Genomic DNA, 9901 nt, shown 5'->3' with positions numbered 1-9901 from the left:
AATATATATATATATATGTAACTGAACTTACTGCTACTCAGTTTTTATTAGTGTCGAGGGATGGCCGTCGGAGGTTAGCTTCAGCGGTTTCCCGATGGTTGGATGTCCTGTGGACCCACGTGACTTGGAGACGCCAAGAAGATTTGTCCGTCGCGGATCACAATTACAATTTTATCGCGGACCGGCAGAGTGTCTTACTTGCAAGACTGATGAGATCGGAAACCGACAGAGCTTCGTTCGAGTCTAAATTCTTTCTGACTGTTGCTCGCGAAGGGCCTCCTTTTATATTCGCGAGTTAGTGGTCCCGCGTGCAGGACTCGCGTATGTTACTGGTAATGTAGGATTAGGATTAAGGGTGTCGGTTGTGAAATGGGATACGGGGATACGTGTCTAAAATAACATTCGTCATCGACCAGTTGCCGGATGTTCGATAGCTCAGAGCCACATGTGTCACTTATTATTGACAACCGCCGTTTCGGTTTATAATCCTTAATCTATTTACTTCTTCTGTTCCTCGGGATAAAGTTCTTCTATTCGACACGTGGTTTGAATTTTTTAATTCGATGACTCCATCCCGAGTGGATTACTAGTCCAAAAAACGAGTGTTAATTGGCTCGTCACTATCGTAACTCCCTTGGTAGAAACAGATGGTCTACCGATAATAATCTTTATGGTGATGACGAAAATTCTAATCGAAGAAAAGAACTGTGGAGTCTGGACGTAACAAATTGAAACTGTCTTCTCTATTTAAAAAAAAAGGTATTATTTACTTATAATTCAAATAACGCGTATTATTTGGACCATGAAAAAAACTAATTATATGGTTCGATCTAAAGATCAAGTTAAATTCTAACAAATAATTCTACCAAAGAAAAAAGTGATATCGGAGTGGTACTGTCTTTGCTAAATTATAAATCTCAAGTAGTATTATCTTTAAAAATGCAAGTGGAATTATCTTTATTACGTTTGTACAAAAGACACCATGTTCGCAAAAGATACTATGTCTAAACAAGACATGTTTGCAAAGGACACTATGTTTGGAAAAAATATTATGTATTTATCAGAGACATTATGTCTACTGTTCAGTAACCAAATGTAGCCTGATTAATCTCGCATCCAAGACTGTCTCGTAATTGTCTAAGGCTGAGTCAGTTGAATGTACGCGAGGGCGCAGCTTGCGCATCCGCCGCGATGACAGAGCGCGCTCTTCGGTAACTCTCTCTCGATGTTCTTCCGTTATTATTGCGAGTGAAAGGTTTTCTCTGCTAAAAATCAATTCAAAGAAAACGTTGTGGTGTTGGTATGTGCGCTGTGGCATCGTAATCGAGTTAGAGAACTTCAGTAATATTGAAAAAATATATATCGAGAGCAGTCCAAATATCGTGAGTATGGAAGGACGCGGCCTTCCATTATCAAGGGTTATGTAACACCGTGTCGGAATATGCATCCTTCTTAAACGTAACCTTTTCTTTTCTCTCATGTGCCTGACGTTAAATCTCGGGCGGCGGGTTGCTCCCGCCTGTGCGAATCTGATGAATTGGCTCAGATTACCTTCGAACGCTCAAAGCGTTCGAGCAAGCATCAAACGTGATGCCTTGCTCATATCATGCCTGACGAAGGTTCTCAGGCGGTGCTTAGCAGGCGTCATTACTACGATGTCTGACGAGCGGCTCAGGCAGTGCTTATATGCGAGAACGAACCAAACTTGAACTCCTAATAAATAAAACGAATAGCTAATGTAGCTGGTCGTGCTCCTCGCACGTATAAACGGGGCCTGAGATGCGGCTCAGGCAGCGGCCCGTGCTGTCAAATATAAGCGGGGCTTGAGATGCGGCTCAAGCAGCGGCCCGATTTTCAGGAGATTAGCTGTTACCAAAATTTATCGACGAGGAATCGGGACTTACAACCCTTCCCCTCTTGTTCTTGTGTGATTTGCTTGCAGATAGATCGTTGTGACCAAACGGGAGGATGCTTAACATCGTGAAACTATCGGCAATGGAGAAAGGAAACCACGACTCTGAGAATTCTTTCCGCCTGGTTCTATTTACTTTAAACTTCATTTATACAGAAATTTTGATTATCTCAAAATAAATTATAGTAATTATTATAGGTTATTATTTGCCGTCATCTTTCCTATGTCATCAACTTGCATCTCGCTGGCCGAGTTCCTTCTTAATGTTCGTAACTGAACATCTACTAAAGACACCATGTCTGCAAAAGACACTATGTCTTCAAAAGACACCATGTCTGCAAAAGACTCCTTAAACAAGACATGTCTGCAAAAGGTACCATGTCTGCAAAAGACACCATGTCTGCAAAAGGCTGCGGTCCACTTGATGCTACAAACGCTTTGAGGCATTCTTTGATTAGTCAATTCGTAAAATTCTTTGTTCTGATTGATCCTTCAAACGCTTCGAAGCGTTTGTAGCGTCAAGTGGACCGCAGCCATAGACACCATGTCTGCAAAAGACACCATATCTGCAAAAGATTAAACCGCCAAATCTAAAATATGAATTCAGGACCTTAAAACAAACAAAAATTTTTCTCTGGATGTATACTCGCAAACGCTTCGTTCAAGAGATATTTACTTCTGAAGTTACAGAACTGTAAGAATGAATAATGTCGAAATAAGGTCTATATTTATTTCTTTACAGAATTGTAAGAATGAATAATGTCGAAATAAGGTCTATCCTCTTTATTGCTTTGCAATATCAAAATTTAATTATTAAACGTTTTGTTCAAAATGATGATCTCTAGCTTGGAGATTAACATTACATCTATCGATGAGAGGACGAGTGGCTGACTGACATTGTGTGTCTGTAATTTTTTCACACGCTTGCACAATTATTCGTTTTGATGATTGAAGGTCATTCGCAGAAACCGTATATATTTTTTGTTCAGAGTGTTCTATACAAAAAATTGAATGGTGTTTAAATTCTATTCCGTTAAAAACTCCGGTTAAAAACAGTTCTGTATAACTTCAGAGGTATAAATACCTCTTGAACGAAGCGTTTGCGAGCATACGTGCAGAGGAAAATTTTTGTTTGTTTTGGGGTCCTGAATTAATATTTTAAGTTTGGCGGTTTAATCCGGGAACACTCTGTGATAAGAGAAATTATATCTACAAAAGACACTATGGCTGCTTTCCTTTTAGGAGACACAGTCGACACAAATGCTCGAAGTGAACGAAAGCAGTGTTGCTTAAAGCACTCTATTATTAGAAAAAAATATGTTAAGGAGAAAGCTTTTGCGAAACATTCACAAAATATTTTTAATAATAATTTTTGTATTCACAAATAAAATATTGACATTCCTATTATTAAAATTTTTAATATTTTTTCTTTGCTTTATTTCTTATATATTTGAGAATCTTTTTTAGTGGAATAGGCCTATTAGGGAAACCACTTAAAAAAAAAACACATCTACATTAGTACCTCTAGGGTGATGTGGAAAACTATAACGAAGAAAATATGGTTGCTTTCTCACGAGAATGGAGGGGCCCATTCTTTATTTTCAGTATATACAGGGTGATTCAGACCACCCGGAGATGCCGATACGTACGTATTCCTCATGAAAAACTGAATCGAAAATGTTAATAGCAAAATGTTGTGGGGTCAACAGTTTTTAAATAGTGAGCCTTTGAAATCTTCCAATCGCAGGACGTGAAGTTCGCGCCGTCACCCTGACGAAAATAAGAAACTTTATAAAGCGTTGACAACCGTTTAATGACGATTTTTTGAGAATTTTTACGCTTTCAAACTTTATAAGAACGCTTATAGAACACCATTGGGTTTAAACACTTTCAGAACGCTTATAAAATACAATATATATCGTTTCATGAAAGTTCTGTAATGTTAAAGCAACGCTTTTCAGAGGCCGCTCAGTAAACGTTGATGTACCTTCCTGCAGAGAGTTCACTCTCAGACTTTTCAAACATTTATCAAATGCTTTTCTCAATACCGTAAGACACGCATTTTCCTTCCGTTCAACAAACTCTGTTCCAACGTAGTGAATTAGTGAATCGCCGTAAACGTTTTCTAAGGCGTTTACGCAAACGACTTAATGACGCCCAAAAAACGTTTTTCTCAACTCCGTAACACAAGCGTTTTTCCTCCGTTTAGCAAACATTCTTCTACATGTTCAATTTTTAAGCAGTGCACAACATCACCACTAGAGGGACATAGCAAAGTTTAATTTCTCGTATTTAAAAAACCACATTGAATAGGATAAAAGGTGCAATATGATGAGACTTCTCAGTGAAAAATTTTGTTCTTTTTTTTGATAAAATATCGGCGTTCAGCAGACTCAACACTTAAACTGAACGCTCACAAACGCTTTTTACGCTATTTCTAATGAAAAAAGTAAACGTCTGTTAAATGTTTAACAGAAGCTGCACGCAATTCTCAATGGTTAAGCAAACGTCTATTAAATGCTATACACAAAACCTATACATTTTAAACAACTGTCAGTAAATGCTTGACGTCAAGTAAACGCTATGTAAACGTTTCAAAATGCCGTATACAAATGCATTCCAAATGTTGCAGCAGTCCAATTTCCGCTTTATGAACACTGTAATGACCGTTTCTAAATTCTCAACAAACTTCTGCAAACGCTCATGTAAACGTTAAACAAACGTTTATGAAACTTCTTATTTTCGTCAGAGAATGCCTTTCAAACGTTAAAATGTTGCAATTTCCGCTTTATGAACATTCTACTGACCGTTCTTAAACTCTCAACAACTTCCGCAAACGCTCATGCAAACGTTAAACAAACGTTTATGAAACGTCTCATTTTCGTCAGGGCGACGCTTGATAAGCTACGCGGAGCCCGATACCTCACGACGCTAGATCTCAAGGACGGGTACTGGCAAATACCGCTTACGCCGGAAAGCAAATCCGTAACCGCATTTACTATATCGGGGAAAGGGCTTTATCAATTTAAAGTCATGCCGTTCGGATTTACTCAGCACCCGCAATTTTCCAACGCCTCTTAGACTCGATACTAGGACTCGATACCGGAGCTAGAACCGCATGTCTTTGTCTATCTTGATGACATAATCATCATTAACCGCACGTTTTCAGGACACTTATTGTTAGACACATTACGGGAGGTGTTTCGGCGGCTTAGAGACGCGAAATTAAAAATTAACCCCGAAAAGTATAGATTCTGTGTCGATAATCTAAGATACCTCGGACACATTGTCGACAGGGAGAGTATTAGAACAGATCCGGACAAGGTAAAAGCGATAAGGGAATGGCCGGCTCCGAAAACAATTAAACACATTCGACAATTTTTGGACGTGGCTTCGTGGTACCATCGATTTATTCAGGACTTCGCGACTATAGCCACCCCACTCATAGTCTTGACCCGCAAAAACGCAAAATGGAAATGGCGACCGGATGAACACACGTTCCAGAAACTAAAGAACACCCTTATCATCGCTCCCGTCCTTGCCTGCCCCGACTTTGCCCGATGATTCTATTTGCAGACCAACGCGAGTAATACCGGACTCGGAGCCGTGCTTACGCAATACTTCCTTGAAGGAGAGCGCGTGATAGCATACGCGAGTCGTACACTCAACCACCGAACGAAATTATAGTGCGAACTGGGCTCGAATGCCTTGCTGTTGTGTGGGGATCCGCCGGATACGAGGCTACCTCGAGGGATATCCGTTCACGATCATAACGGACCAGCAATCCTTCAGATGGCTCCAAAAAATAGATTCCCCCATCGGATGACTGGCATTTGAGCTTCAGCAATAAGATATCGAGGTAAAATATAGAAAAGGGACGTTAAATAAAGTTGCCGACGCCAACCGATCGCCGCCGCCGCTCTTGCGGTGTGCCTGGTATTGTAAGTTCCTCACCGCAGTACGCGAAAATTCACACGAATATCCCGACTACGAGATCACCAACCGGCAATTGTATCGACACGTACTGCATAACTTAGATTTTAAAGAGATTCCCCCCGAGCGACAATGGAAACAATGCGTTCCTAAAGAACACCGCGCGGAAATCTTACGCGCCAATCACGATGAGGCAACGGCCGGACAACTGGGAATCGCGAAACGGAATACTCTAACCAGTATATTAGAGGTATACTGGCCCGGAATGACCCGCGATATTTCCCACGTATGGAAATGCAAAAACTGTCTCGAACACAGTTTTATAAGCAAAACCTGCACGCGACCGCCACGAACCGGCTCTGGCAACATGTTACCACCAATCTGATTGGCCCGCTGCCTCGATCGAAAAAAGGTAACACGTAGCTGCTCACCATGCTGGACCGATTCGCAAAATGGATTGAGCTCCAACCCCATTGCCGCGCCACCGCACCAGCCATAACACAGGCCTTCGCTAACAATGTAATCCTACGCCACGGATGCCCGGAAATCGTTGTATCCGATAACGGAACGCAATTCAAATCGACTCAGCTCGAAAAACTTCTTGCCGCATATTCGATCAAACATATGTATATCCCAGCGCATACTCCACAATGCAACCCGATTGAATGTACGAACCGGACAATTAAAACAATGATTACGCAATATGTCGATCGCAATCATCGTAATTGGGACGAGCGAATTCCGGAATTTCAATTCGCGTTCAACTCCGCACGATACGACGCCACGGATTATACGTCAGCATATCTTAACTTAGGTCGCGAATTGCTGTCAAGACAGGACAAAAAGTTAAGACAGGAATCAAAAGAGATCGCTACTGCTGCAGGACTAATCGCAACGAAAGAAGATAAGACACCTCATTGTATATTTTGTGAACAAGAACATGAGAGTGCTTTATGTGGCAAAGCCAAGAAGATGTCATATGAAGATAGAGATCGTCAAGGAGAAAGGCGCTTGCTTTTATTGCATCAAGACGGGGCATAGTTTCAGACACTGCCGATATAAGGGAAAATGCGCATGGTGCGGCAAGAAGCATATACTGATTATGTGTCGTAATACAGCACCAAATACTCCCGCCGAAAATAAGCAAACGAAGGAGTCTACCCATACACAAGAACAGCCGACTCTTGCTGGCATCTCTTCCACAAGTGAAATATTTTTGCAGACACTTCATGTCAAGTTATTTTGTCAAGGAAAAGAACAGGTGATTAGAGCAATTATTGACACCGGTTCACACAAGTCATATATTGTCGATCACTATGCTGAAAAAATGGAATTCGAAGTCGTAAGAGAGCATCTCATCGTACACATGTTATTCGGAGGTTCGAGATCCAGACCATTATCACACAAAGAATATCGAGTTCATGTTAGAAGCATGGATGGATCATACTCTTGTGATTTTATTGCATTAAATCAGAAATCGATATGCGAAAGAGTACCTTCAATTAAGAGAGGGCCATGGTTACAAGAGTTACAGCAAGAGGGAATCAAACTTACAGATGTCGACACGAGAAACGACACAATTGCTATATTGATAGAAGCGGATATCGCTGGAAAGTTATTAACAGGTAAAAGAAAGGAACTCAAGAGCGGAGCAATAGCTTTCGAAACATTGTTTGGATGGACATTGATGGGAAAAGTGGACACTCAAACAGATCGTAAAGAAGACACAACTCTCATGGTCGTATCCATGTTCACTGGAACAGAAAACATTGCCGATCTATGGAAACTGGATACATTGGGCATTGCGGATCCCGTTGAACGAAAATCAGAAAACGCACGTCAAAAGGATGTCAAGAAAAACTTTTGGCAAACAATCAAAATGGATGAAGAAGATCGTTATGAAGTATTACTTCCCTGGAAAGAAGACCATTCATCTTTAGAGGACAACAAGAACTTGGCAGTGAAACGACTTGCATCTACTACTAAAAGACTTAAGGCACAAGGCTTATATGACGCATATCAGAAAACACTTAATAACTGGTTATCGGAAGATATTATAGAAAAAGTAACGCAGGAAGAGTTAAGAAGAGAAGCACACTACTTACCACATCGAGGCGTCATTAAAGAGAATAGTACCACGAAGCTGAGACCGGTATTTGATGCATCAGCAACAAAAGAAAACTCACCGTCACTCAATCATTGTTTAGAAAAAGGTCCCAATCTAATAGAACTAATTCCGAGAATTTTATTACGTTTTAGACGACACGAGATCGGGATAACGTCAGATATTCGGGAGCCTTTCTTCAAATAAGTGTTGCACCAAGTGATAGAGATGTACTTCGTTTTTTATGGTGGAATAAAGATCGTCCAGAAGAGATAGACGTATATAGACATCGACGAGTAGTATTCGGACTCTCTTGCAGCCCCTTCCTTCTTGGAGGAACCATCAAATATCACCTAGAGAAAATGTCGCAACAGACAGAAATTGAAGAGAAGAAAAATTTCATCCAGTGTCTGAAAAAATCATTTTATGTGGATAATTGCGTGGCTAGTGTTGATTCGAGAAATGAGGCTATAGTTTTCGAGACTGTTGCAAAACGTATCATGGCTATGGGCAAGTTTGAAATGCGAGGCTGGGAGCACACTGGACAATTAGAAGAACCCAAGTTAACTTCAGTACTTGGTTTATTGTGGGACAAAGAACAAGACACACTGAAATTATCACCTACACTGTTGGAGCTATAAACGAACCCTCAAGTCACCAAAAGGCACATTCTAGCCGCTGCTCAGAAAGTATTTGATCTCCCATAGGAGTATTTGTACCTATATCTTTAGAACCTAAGCTTTTGTTACAGAAACTTTGGTCGTGTAAACTCGGCTGGGATGACGAAGTATCAGAAGAAGTAAAGATTGATTTCATTAACTGGCAACAGCAACTACATTGGTTAGGAAAACTGTATATTCCCCGATGGGCATTTGGTCCAAGAGAAGGCAAGATATTTTTCCACATATTTACAGACGCCAGTCAGGAAGCTTATGCAGCCGCTGTCTTCGCGAGAACGGAAACTTCAGAGAACTATACATACAACTCATTCAGGCAAAGTCTCGGGTAGCGCCTATCATAAAGATGACGATCCCTCATCTGGAACTACTTGCTGCCACCATAGGAGCACGACTTTGGCACTCAATAAGAGATGCAAAAGATTTCGAGGAAATAGAAGTTTTCTTTTGGCCAGCAACCGTTTTAGCGTGAATACAAAGAAACAAACAATGGAATACATTTGTCGAAAATAGAGTCAAGAAAATACGTTCCTTATCGAATCCTGAACAATGGCGACACGTACCCGGATCTATGAATCCAGCTGACCTGCCTTCAAGAGGATGCAAAGCTAAACAGTTAGTAGAATCACATTGGTGGGAAGGCCCGACGTGGCTTAAACTACTTGCAAATCAATGGCCTTCATCTGTCTACAACGAGAATGAAGCTGAAATCGATGTCGAGGTTAAGAGATCATATAGAAACAAAAAGGAAGTTAATATATGTATATCCATTTTACAGGAAGAAACGGGATGGTATATGAAAAATCAATCCAAGTATCTGAAAATAATAAGAACTACAGCTTGGATTCTACGGTTCTTAGCTAATTGTCGAGTTCAACCGCTAGACTTTTAGGAGAATTATCTGCTAGAGAATTCATCGAGGCAGAGTAACAGTTTTCAAGTTAACTCAAAAGGAATCCTTCAACGAGAAGAGTGAACCACGGCTCAATACACTCGACACATATACAGATGAAATGGATTGTTACGTCTGAGATCTTCAGTAATTAATCGCAACGATGATTATAATTTTCGACATCCGATTTTATTGGATCCAAAACATCCTCTAGTGAAAAAACTAATTGAGTATAGACATCAGCAGCTTATGCATGCAAGAACGCAAATTGTGATGAGCAATTTAAGATAAACCTTTTGGATACTCACGTGTAAAAGAGCAGTACGTTCAGTGATAAACAATTATTGAACGTGTAAGCGACATAAAGCCAAGAAAGCCGACGC

Source organism: Mycetomoellerius zeteki, unplaced genomic scaffold, assembly GCF_001594055.1.
Source record: "Mycetomoellerius zeteki isolate Tzet28-1 unplaced genomic scaffold, Tzet1.0 scaffold184, whole genome shotgun sequence".
In the NCBI taxonomy this organism is placed as follows: domain Eukaryota; kingdom Metazoa; phylum Arthropoda; class Insecta; order Hymenoptera; family Formicidae; genus Mycetomoellerius; species Mycetomoellerius zeteki.
The sequence above is the reverse complement of the archived record's forward strand: the minus strand, read 5'-3'. Positions refer to the sequence as shown.